We start from the raw sequence: 10,619 nt of genomic DNA, 5'->3' as shown, positions 1-10,619 counted from the left end.
ATTAAGGAAACTAGAAGCTAGAGCCCTACAGAAGTCAAGAATTAAGGGCCAGGCCAAGAAGAAGCTAATGAATAGCCTTTGAAGTAACAGAGAAGCACATTACTAAACCTTATCTGTTCTTTCTCTTCATTTTCTTTCTTTTTTTTGGGCAATCAATATGTAATTATATATTTACATTTCACCTTACATATGTAAGATCACAGCCAAGGAGGTTAGTCACAATTTAAAATTTTATCACCACCTATTTTTACCATCTTCTCATATCTATGACTTTACTTATGACTTTATGACTTTACTTCCAATCCTGATGTATGAATTTGTTTAAATGTAATAATTAAGGGCCTTTCTCTTTTGGAGGGGTATAATAAAAAAATTAAATAACATATTAAAGATATTACTAAAGATAGTTCACATTTTAATTATGGGATCTACAATGAATATCTATAAGATTTTTTTCTAATTAACTTTGAAATCTCACAACCTTCATTTAAAGAAATATTCTCTTTGAAATAATTAAACCTAATACTTTAACCATTAGAAACTTAGTCTCAAGATCCTATTTCCATAATAAAATATTTTAACAAAGTTCCTAAATATGTTCTATATAAATTTTCTTGACTATAAGATGCCAAGAATATGGAAACATGTTTACTATGATAGGACATTCAGTGACATCAGTTTCCCACCAACCCACCAAAGTCATTTACAGAGGATTACATTGGCCATTTCCACTGGTTAGCAGGAGGTTCTTCCACTAATGGCTCCCATGGTTTCCATTTAATCATTTTTCTCGCCAGACTTAGTTAATTTTCTGAAGAATCACCTCTTCTATTTGACCGCCCTGAAGTTGGTCTTCTAATTTTTTAGCATCTGATTCCACTCTCACCACATCCAGCCTGTCATTTGTTATCTGCTCTGTGTATTTTCTATATGCTGCATTTTGAGGCATTTGCTGAAGAATTTCAAGAATCTTTGCATACAGTATTCTCAGGTGCTCATGTGGACTGTTGGACACAGCCAACACCACAAGACCCGTGGTCTTCTTCAGCAAACCCGCCATGACAGCCTGGACAAGTGGATACACTTAATTTTTTTTTTTCTTAGTGACACCAAGATGAAGTCTCTAAAATTCAAGCCTGATCAAGTTATGCTCCTCAAAACCTTCAGTGGCTCCCTGATATCTATGAAATAAAATTTAAATTTCTTAAGTGGTCATAATTCCTTGATGTTTTGATATTTCCTTAACCTTCTCTGGCATCATCTCCTGTTGGTCCCTGAATGAGTCCCACTGACCCTCAGATGCACTATATCACATGTTTGCTCAATATTTTACTCTCCAGCTTCTCTCTCTCTTTTTCTATCTTATTTAACATCACCATTAATCCTCTAGATCCTAAAATCATAATAGAATTTTAAAAAAATCCTCTGTTATGCAGCATATAATAGTTTATCAAATGCTATCTGTGAGAGAAACCCTGCTTCCCACTTTCCTGGAAAATCCATTCCATGGGAGTTATCAGTTTTTCATATCCAGGAAAGGTTTGGTATACAGTAGGGAGGTGATACATAAATAGCCCAGGATCCGGAAGGCACACAGCAGTGAAAGCCAATAGAAATTTCCAAATAACTTGTTCTCTCCTGCTTTTCCTAGCACTTTTTACTGTGTCTTTATTTCTTTCAGAAATAGATTCTTCCTTCTCAGTGTATGCTTCAATAGTGCTGGAATAGAGATAGAGAAAGTTTCTATGACTATGTGGGTTCTCATGGCAGAACCACCATCTAGTGGTCTTGTAAGAAAATAGGAATAATTAAGAATTCAGAGGCAGTTCACCATCAAATTACAAATTTGGAAGTTTTAATTTTGGAATTAAAGCAGCCAGATTGTGTTCATTTAAAATGTTTTATATTGGCATAACAGATGTTTTCCTCTGGGAACATTCTTAGCAATTAAAATATATAGATACATAAAGTATGAGTGTGTGTGTGTGTGTAAACATACACACATATATATGTTAAATTCAGTGTTATGTGGCATTGTTTTTATGTCACCAGCCAGAGGAAATTTTAAAACAGTAGTATTAGTAGACATACGAATAAACTCTTATACAGACCCTGATTCAAGGGGAAAATAAAATGCCCTGAGATTTCAAAGCAGATGGTTGTCTTAATCGAAAAAAAAAACAAAAACAAAAACCAAAACCTAGAGGAAGACAAGTCCAAGCTTCATTTGCCAACTCATAAGAGCATCACAATCTCTAAAGAGAGGAAAATAAACTTACATACAAAATTTCTGACATTTGTTGAGAGGGAGGTCAGGGGATAGGTTCGTGTTTTGATGAACAAGTAAATTTACATAGTTCTATTTGATTTTGACTTGGAATTTTGAAATTGACCTCGATATTTACATTAGCCAGGGTTCAGCCAGGAAAACTTCGATCATTCATGTGCTGTGAATATAGAGACTTTAATCCAGAGAATAGTACGTTTGTAGGTACGAATAGTATGTTTGAAAGGCCGGAGGGAAAGTGATCCAGGAAGCCAATGATAACATGGTTTTGAAGCTAGTGGTCCTCTAGGTGTCCCCTGGAAGCTTCTCTAAATCTCAAGGAAACCTAGAAAGCTCTTGCTGTCATCTCACCCATAAGCACTGAAGCAAGGTGTCTCAAGGAAACACTACTCACAACTCAGCTGCTTCCAACAGCCTAGAAGTTGTCAGTAGCCTCACATTTCCCCATGTATGTGCTTATCACTGTCTCTCATGAAAAATGGCTTTTCCACATCTTCCACTTTTCAGTTATCACAACAAGAGCTCCACACTGGCAAGTCTAACCCAGAACAAGGAGAGAAAGGAGACTCTTCAAATTCTGTTGCTGGTTTCCTTTCACCAATGCAGAAGTTATAGGAGCATTGGTATGAAAAGCAGAATGCATCCTTTCAGTGATAACATGGTGTATTTAGCAACAAATTCCAAATGGCATTGGAAGAATCCGTGAAGTGTTTTCATCCATTTTTATTGGCAAGACAGAAAAATGTACACTAGAAAGACAGTGCTCTTTGGATTAGACAGATCTGGGTTTAAATCCTGATTCCACATATGTATTAATTTAGTGATCTTGAGTAAGTCATTCCATCTTTCAGAGCTTTTGTTTATTCACCCATAAAGTGTGGATAATTATGACTATTTTGGAGGCAGGCTTTGAACAGTAAGTGAAATAATCTATGTAACACTTATTTGGCCTCACAGTGCCTGGCATATAATAAGCAGTTGGTAAATGTTAACTCTGTAAGAAATTGAAACTGGGGACTGACATTAAGGGCTATAGCAGATTGTCTATTTCTGTGCCTTGACCAAATTACAATGTTGTTGTTACATTTGTAATGGTTTGACTTTTCCCTTGTAGCACATTACTTACAACTTTCAGCATCAATAAGCTTTTCTTTCTTAGTGTGTGTTTTACAATTTTCTTCTCCAGGAATAGTAGCCCAAGGAGGTAGCTTGTTTTGGAAACTCTGCCAGTAACTGACTATGTCTCCCTGAACAATTAAGTTGCTTTCTCAAAGCCTCAATCTCTTTACATGTGGAATGATAAACTTGAAGGGTGGGGAGAGGGGGAAGGAATGACTTGGATTTTCTGATTTGTTATAATTTATTTGCCTAAAACTTCCTTGCCTGTTTTAATCACCATATTGTGTTATAGTGGTGATTATAAAAGATGTATATAAAAATTTGGCTTCTGTCATTCAAGGTAATATAATTCAGTGAAATAAAAAATATCAATGAGAGACACAAAAACTGTAGCATAATTGGAGCTTCTGGCCTAAAATGATAAGGTTTTATGGTTTCAAGAAATCTATTAATAGTAACCCTATCAGAACCTCCATGAGGAGGAAAGTAAGTGATATCTGTTGAAAAAAATGTTCCAGTGGTTCTATTAATATCAGATGTTGCTTTTCAGTGAGAAGATGTGCTGGGAAACATTAATTATTGGTCGGTTGGGTTCCGTAGTCATTCCATCATTCACAATTTGGTGCACATTTTCTGAACACCTGTGGTGGAGCAGCCCTGTGTCTGGATGTGGACATAAAGACAAACTATTTTATATGTTTTTAAGGATTTTCCACGTTAGCCATGTGAATATAATTTTTACCATAATAGTGTTTATTAGTTACCAAGATAAATGCTAGTAGATTTAGAAAGCTATTAATCCCAGTCTTTGTTGTTATATTGAAATCTAATTTGTTTTAGTGTTTTCTAAGCATTAGGACTACTCATTCCATCTTTTTATTGATTGATAATTGATTTCAGAATATGGGTGATGTTGTCTTTTCTACTGTTCTACCAAATTACATCCAGAGTGTGACACTGGGTACGAGATACACGAGTCATCATCAATGCAATGTTAATTAAGGGAGCAATTTAGAAAGCAAGGCTGGTCTCAATTTAAATGCACTTTTAACTGTGAAGACTGAGGACCCACATTTATCATTGAAATTAAGTGCACTAAGAAAAATAGGTAAGTTGAATATTGTCTGAGTGGTGCTGAAATGAATTAGAGACGTTGCTGCTAGATCATTGTTTCAGAATATGTATTAAAAAGATTTAAAAGTCTCAAAGAATCAAGTTGGTAGTTTACGATAGTGGTCATTGCAGCCATTGGTGTTTTTGTTCAGTAGGGACGTATTTCACATTCAGACAAGTCCTTCTTTCAAAGATTTCTAGCTACACACGCAACAATGGATGCACCTTCGTTTGTGCACCAAGAGAAGTAGTTTAAGGTTGAAGGTATACTAATCACTAAGCTTTGTTCATTTCTCAAAAACTGTATCCTGGCTTTATCAAAATCTGTTGCAAAAGCAGATTTACTTAATTATGTACCATCACTGTGCTCATTTGTTAATCCTGTACTGATTATTGTTTTGTACAAGCTTTCTGGGTACCATTTCATTTTCAAAGCACATGGCTATAGTTGATGATCTGTAACATCATTGTGCATTGCCCAGGCCATGCTTAATAACTGGGATAGGAGTTTTCAATTTGACTGTCCGGTATTAAAATGGGTTTTCTTTACTACGTTAAGTTGTCCCAGTAACAGATTGTTGTAGAATATACCATCAGTCATTCTATTTACATTGTCTCCAAACAAACCTGAAGTTTCTTTGTATTACAATCTACAGAGATAAGCTGCGGAGAAAAAAAAAATTTGGAACTAGACAGGGCAATTCATTCAATGTTTAATATCTAAAATATTTTGTCTTGTTTGGTGATTATACAGAAATGGAAAGTAAAGGGCAAAAGATGTTAAAGCACAATGTGATTGTTTTACTTTCCTGCTTACAATTCTTTATAGACTTTCCATTTTCCAGCCTCTTATCCCCAACATTTGGCACAAACTTCTATTGTCTGGGTCTGCTTTGCCTCTTCAGTCTTATTTCCTACCACTCTGCCCCAGTCTCCCACTTCTGAGTCTAAAATCCAACCTCAGTGAAATGCTGGCCTTTTCTTGGTATCATTCTTTCTTTACTCCACTTGGAATGATCCTCTTTTTTTTCTTTACCCAGATTCTAAACACAACTCAGGTGATAACTTCTTTGGGCAACCTTCCCTGATCAGCCCTGCACAATAAATTGAACTATGCAAACTTTTAGCCAGAGATACTTTTTAAATGTTTCACTAAAGTAACCCAGCACCTGATGTGATAGACTGGCATTTATCCTAGGCCGGGATAAACAGTATCCTACACACACCTATCACATTTTCAAGCTCTATTGTAATTCTTATTTATTGGTTTGTCTTCCCCATATTTGTCCTGAATGTTTTCATTTCCAGTGCCTAGCACAGTCTCTGGCACAGAGGAAGAGCTAAGAGCTAACATTTGCTGAATGTTACATGCCAGGCACCTTACCAGGTCCTTTTCATTTATTATCTCATTTTCATTATGGCCCTGTGAGTCAAGAGCAATCATGATCCACTATACAGATGAGAAATTAGAATGGTGGGAATTTTGGTCCATTTTCCAAAGACAGTCTGTAAGTGACAGAATCAGGACCTGAGTGGTGTGGCCCGCAGCCTCCTACTCTTTTAAATTTATTTTTTGTATTCCATCACTGTGTATCCTTGCAACATACTGAAATGAGTTTTCCTATCATGAATACACTACATACTGGTCCAGTCAAAAACTTTACCATATACGTTATAATCAACAGATTTCTTTCCATTTTGGGTCCCTTGAATATTTTGCTTCTTTCTTCTTCTCCTTGGTTTCCTCCCTCTCACTCTCTCCCATTTCCCACCCTCCTTCCCCACTGTCTCCAGTATCATCATTATTCACCCTGCTTTTATTGAGTTACACTGTCTCCTTTGTGATTGGTAGGTTCTTAGAGATAGTCGTTGGAGGAATAGCAATTTAATCTGTGCTGTGTATTCAGTAGCAATCTTAGCCAAAGATCCTGGTGCCTGTCCTCTCAGTCCAGTGAACCTCCATCAGCACTGGCCTGCTCTGTGCCTGTGAGTCAGAGTCACAATATAGAAGATACATTTTGCTGACAGACTGCATTCTGGTCAAGTTTTGCCATGAACAGGCTATGTGATTTCAGGTGAGTAAGTTTACACATCTGGGACACTTCTATGTGTGAGAAATAGAGGGAATGGACTCAGTGAGCACCATGGAAACTACCAAATTATCTTTATAATTACTGCCACTTGCCTCCAAAATGTAACGAAGGTGGAGATTTTAGGTGATACTACCAAATAGTTCAAAATTAGTATATATGCTTTTTATGTAATCTTGCCACCTTACCTTGTAGTTAGTTCATGAACAAGATAAAACAAATCTGCTTCTCTGATTCCTGTCTGTCCTTGGGGAATTTGCTTGATATTTCTCACTCACAGTGTTTTTCTCTGTGAAATTAGGACAGTGATAGTATTTACTTCAGGATTATTGTGGGACCAGCAGTTGGCATAATGGCTATATCGCTGAACTCCCATGTAGTGGATAGTGGTTGGAGTCCCAGACCTAGTGGCTTAAACTCATGCTGGGTGCGTGTGCGTGCATACCCAAGATCCCAAGAGGAGAATGGAGGAGAAGGGATTGCAGTGTGGCCATCCTTCCTGGGGGGTGATTTCTCACTTTTCTGTCTCTCTGTCTCTCTCTGTCTTTCTGGTGAGCGCACACACCCTATAGCAAAAACCTCTAAAAAAAAAAAAAAGAAAGAAAAAAGGATTATTGTGAGGATAAGACGAGATAATCCATTTGTTAAGGGTTGAATTGTGTCCCACTAAAATTTGAATGTTGAAGTTCTAACCTGTGGACCTGGGACTGTGATCTTAATTAGAGATGAGCCTTAACAGAGGTAAAAAAGCTAGAATGAGGTCTTTAGGGAGGGCCCATAGTCATCCACTATGACTGTTGTCTTTTAAAATAAGAACAAATTCAAATGTACAGATGTGCATAGAGGGAAGACAATGGAAAGAGTCATGAGGAGAAGATGACCATCAACACTTAGCGTGGAGAGGGAGGCCTAGAAGACAGCCTTCTCTCATATCCCTCAGAAAGAATCAGCTCTGCTGATACCTTGATTTTGAACTTCTAGCCCCTAGAGCTGCGAAACAATACATTTCTGTTGTTTAATTTCTCCATTGCTTGGTACTTAGTTACAACACCTCTAGGAAATGGCAGCATATAATGCTTGCCTGTCAGAGGTGAGTGTTTCATAAAAACTGGAACATAACTCATATGATAAAAGTTCCTTCTGAGTGATGAAAAATAGTGGTTTTGATTTTCTTTTTTTTGATTTTTTTTTTTTATGTTTGACCCTGTGGGAATTTAGCACCTTAACTACCACACCACCTGCTGGCCCCAGTCTGATGCTCTTTATACAAATTTTGGGGAATGAAGAGATACTGTGTCTACTTTATAGAAGGAGAAGTAGAGTCCAAGGGAAAGTAAGGGCCTTTCTTTACTGAGGGTGCTTACGTAATGATTTTAACCGAGCCTTTTCTAGATGAGCTCCAGAATACAATTCCATACATTCAGTGCTAGCCGCTATTCTATGGATTTGGGCTGGAAAGTGAAATGATATGGACCTTCCCTCAAACCTGCCACATTTTGTTGGGGAGAAAGACATAGAGACCAGTGTGGTGCCACTGTTGGTTACTTACTCTGTGCTTGTCCCTTGTTCTTTCTCAGATTACATAATCCTCATTTGGTTCATGTGCTAATTTTCCCAGGCCTGGGTGCTGAATTATGATTGGCTGAAGATATAGGTAGTCTTGGGGACCTTATTCCCCTCTGTCAGAGATTGGTTCAAGTATGGGCATATGACCCAATTTTTGCCAATTAGACATAGAATAAAGTCCGTTGATATCTAAGGCTAGTTTCTTACCTATTGAAAAGAAAGCCCTTTTGCCTCCACTCCTGTCTTCCTGCTTAGGATGCTGTGCTTTGAAGTCATGATGGTTGGAGCTGTGGAGGCCACTTTGTAACTATAAAGAGAAACATCACAGGCATACTGAAGAGAGCCATGGAAAAGAGCCTGGGTCCCTCGTGGTGGTGGCGATCTACCGCACATGGCCTAGAATTGTCTCAGCTTTCCAATATGTGGGACTGTCTTCATTTTAAAACTACTCTTAGGCATTCTGGGTTTTGTAGCCTAAAGCATTCTAACTCACACTCCCAATTAAAGTGTAAAAAAGTAGAATTAAAGAGAATGTAGAAATAAATTAAACCTATGAAGTCAGTATCAAGAAGACAGAGGTTAATCCAGATTTGGGGAGAAACAAAGGATTTTGAAGGTGTTTGCCACTGATCTTGGCTTTAAAGGATGAGAAGGAATTTCCTAGGTGGATAAAGGGCAAGAAGTAACTCCAAGTAGTTGGGATGTTATATACAGGGGTAGAATGAGCGAACCCTTTAATCTATTAGAGAAACAGCCAGTATAGCAATTTTTAATCCTGAAATGTGAAGTGCAGGGCGAAATATGGGAGATGAGGCTGAACACATGGTGGGGATTAGCTCCTTATGACTTTGTGTGGTATGCGTAAGAGACTGAAATTTTTTGTATGAGGATAGATGATGGGAAACACGTAATACTAATAAACTAGACAGAAGTGTTTCCACAGCGTCACACTTAAGTGTTTCTAAAGATCATTTTTCCAAGCATAAATGATGGGATACGTGTGTGTATCTAAGCGAGGAAGAGATATGAAACTATTCAGGTACAAGACAAAAAAAACTTGAACTAAGTTAGGAACCTAAGGAGTCGCTTGTTAGATCATTCATTTACTCAAAAACTATTTAACACCCATCTTAGGGTTCTCTAGAGAAACATAACCAATATATAGAGAAACATAACAAATATATGTCTAAGGAGAAGGAGATAATTATTTATTCTAAGAAATCATCTCCTGCGATTATGATCGAGAAGTCACAATATCTATAGTCAGCAAGCTGGAGACCCGAGAGAGCCAGTGGCTAGTTCTAAGTCTGAAGACCTGAGAAGCAGAATTGAGTGTGTAAGTTCCAGTACGTGTCTGAGGCCAAAGCAGGAGAAGACTGATATCCCAGCTGGGCAGAGAGTGACTGTTCCCTTACCTAGTCTTTTCTTTTTTACTTCCTTAGTATTTTTATTCTATTTGGACCTTCAGTAATTGAGTGAGGTCCACTCACATTAGGAAGGAAAATCTGCTCTACTCATTTTTCTGGTAAAAAAGATAATCTCATTCAGTAAAACTTTCACAGACACAGCCAGAATGATGTTTGGCCAAATGTCTAGGTATCTCGTTGTCTAGTGAAGTTGACGCATACAATTGATCATCACACCTTTTCTGTGCCATCTTATTCTCTGAACAATGAGAATTACATCAGTGAATAAAGCTCTCTGGCCTTTTGGAATTTAAATTCTACTGGAAGGAGCACAAAGAATAAACAAACTAAGGATGAAAAACAAATATTCTAACTAACTTTGGCAATTGGAGTATACAGTGACACTGCCATCACTTGAGCCGGGTAGGAGGAAGACCAGAATCTGGAAGGGACCTGCCATCTGCCCATCTCCTCTTTTCTCTCCTTAACTGTCATATTCTTCTGTATTCTTCAGAGACTTACCCTTGCATCATTCAAGTTTGTCTAGTGGGAGATGGGAGTCACATTTTGCCTCCAGTCTTTCTGAAGGTATCTAGTGGCAGATTTAGACAAAACCAAAAATGGATTAGGTATGTGTTGTGTTCATGCACCTGTGTGGTATTGGCAACATTGTCTTTTCTAAGAAGACACTGACTAAAAGGTGTCTTGAGTTGTAAGAAAATGATCACAGCAGGACGAAATGATTAGGGAACGGTGCATGGGGCATTTGATCTCTGTCTTGAAGAACGGGTAGGATTTCAGAACATGAATGGGGAGGAGGAAAGCTTTTCTAGGCCAGTGGTTTGCAACCTTGGTTGTACATTGAAATCACCCTAGGGAGCTGTAAAAAATGTTAATGTGTAGGCTGTACCTCCAGAGATTTTGATTTACTTGGTCTGGAGTGAAGCCTGAGCATCAGGACTTTAAAAACCTCCCCAAGGATTTCTAATGAGCAACCCAAATTAAGATGTACTGTTTGAGGCAATGGTGATCAAATGA

The 10,619-nt window shown here is 37.8% G+C and overlaps 1 pseudogene; it reads right to left on the bottom strand.

Annotated features, from left to right (window-relative positions):
• Positions 1-713: 713 nt before the first annotated feature.
• LOC102469506 (NADH dehydrogenase [ubiquinone] 1 alpha subcomplex subunit 5 pseudogene) lies at positions 714-1,060 on the bottom strand (annotated as a pseudogene).
• Positions 1,061-10,619: the final 9,559 nt, after the last annotated feature.

The sequence above is a fragment of the Tupaia chinensis genome, unplaced genomic scaffold, assembly GCF_000334495.1.
Source record: "Tupaia chinensis unplaced genomic scaffold, TupChi_1.0 Scaffold000688_1, whole genome shotgun sequence".
NCBI lineage: Eukaryota > Metazoa > Chordata > Mammalia > Scandentia > Tupaiidae > Tupaia > Tupaia belangeri.
The sequence above is the reverse complement of the archived record's forward strand: the minus strand, read 5'-3'. Positions and strand labels throughout refer to the sequence as shown.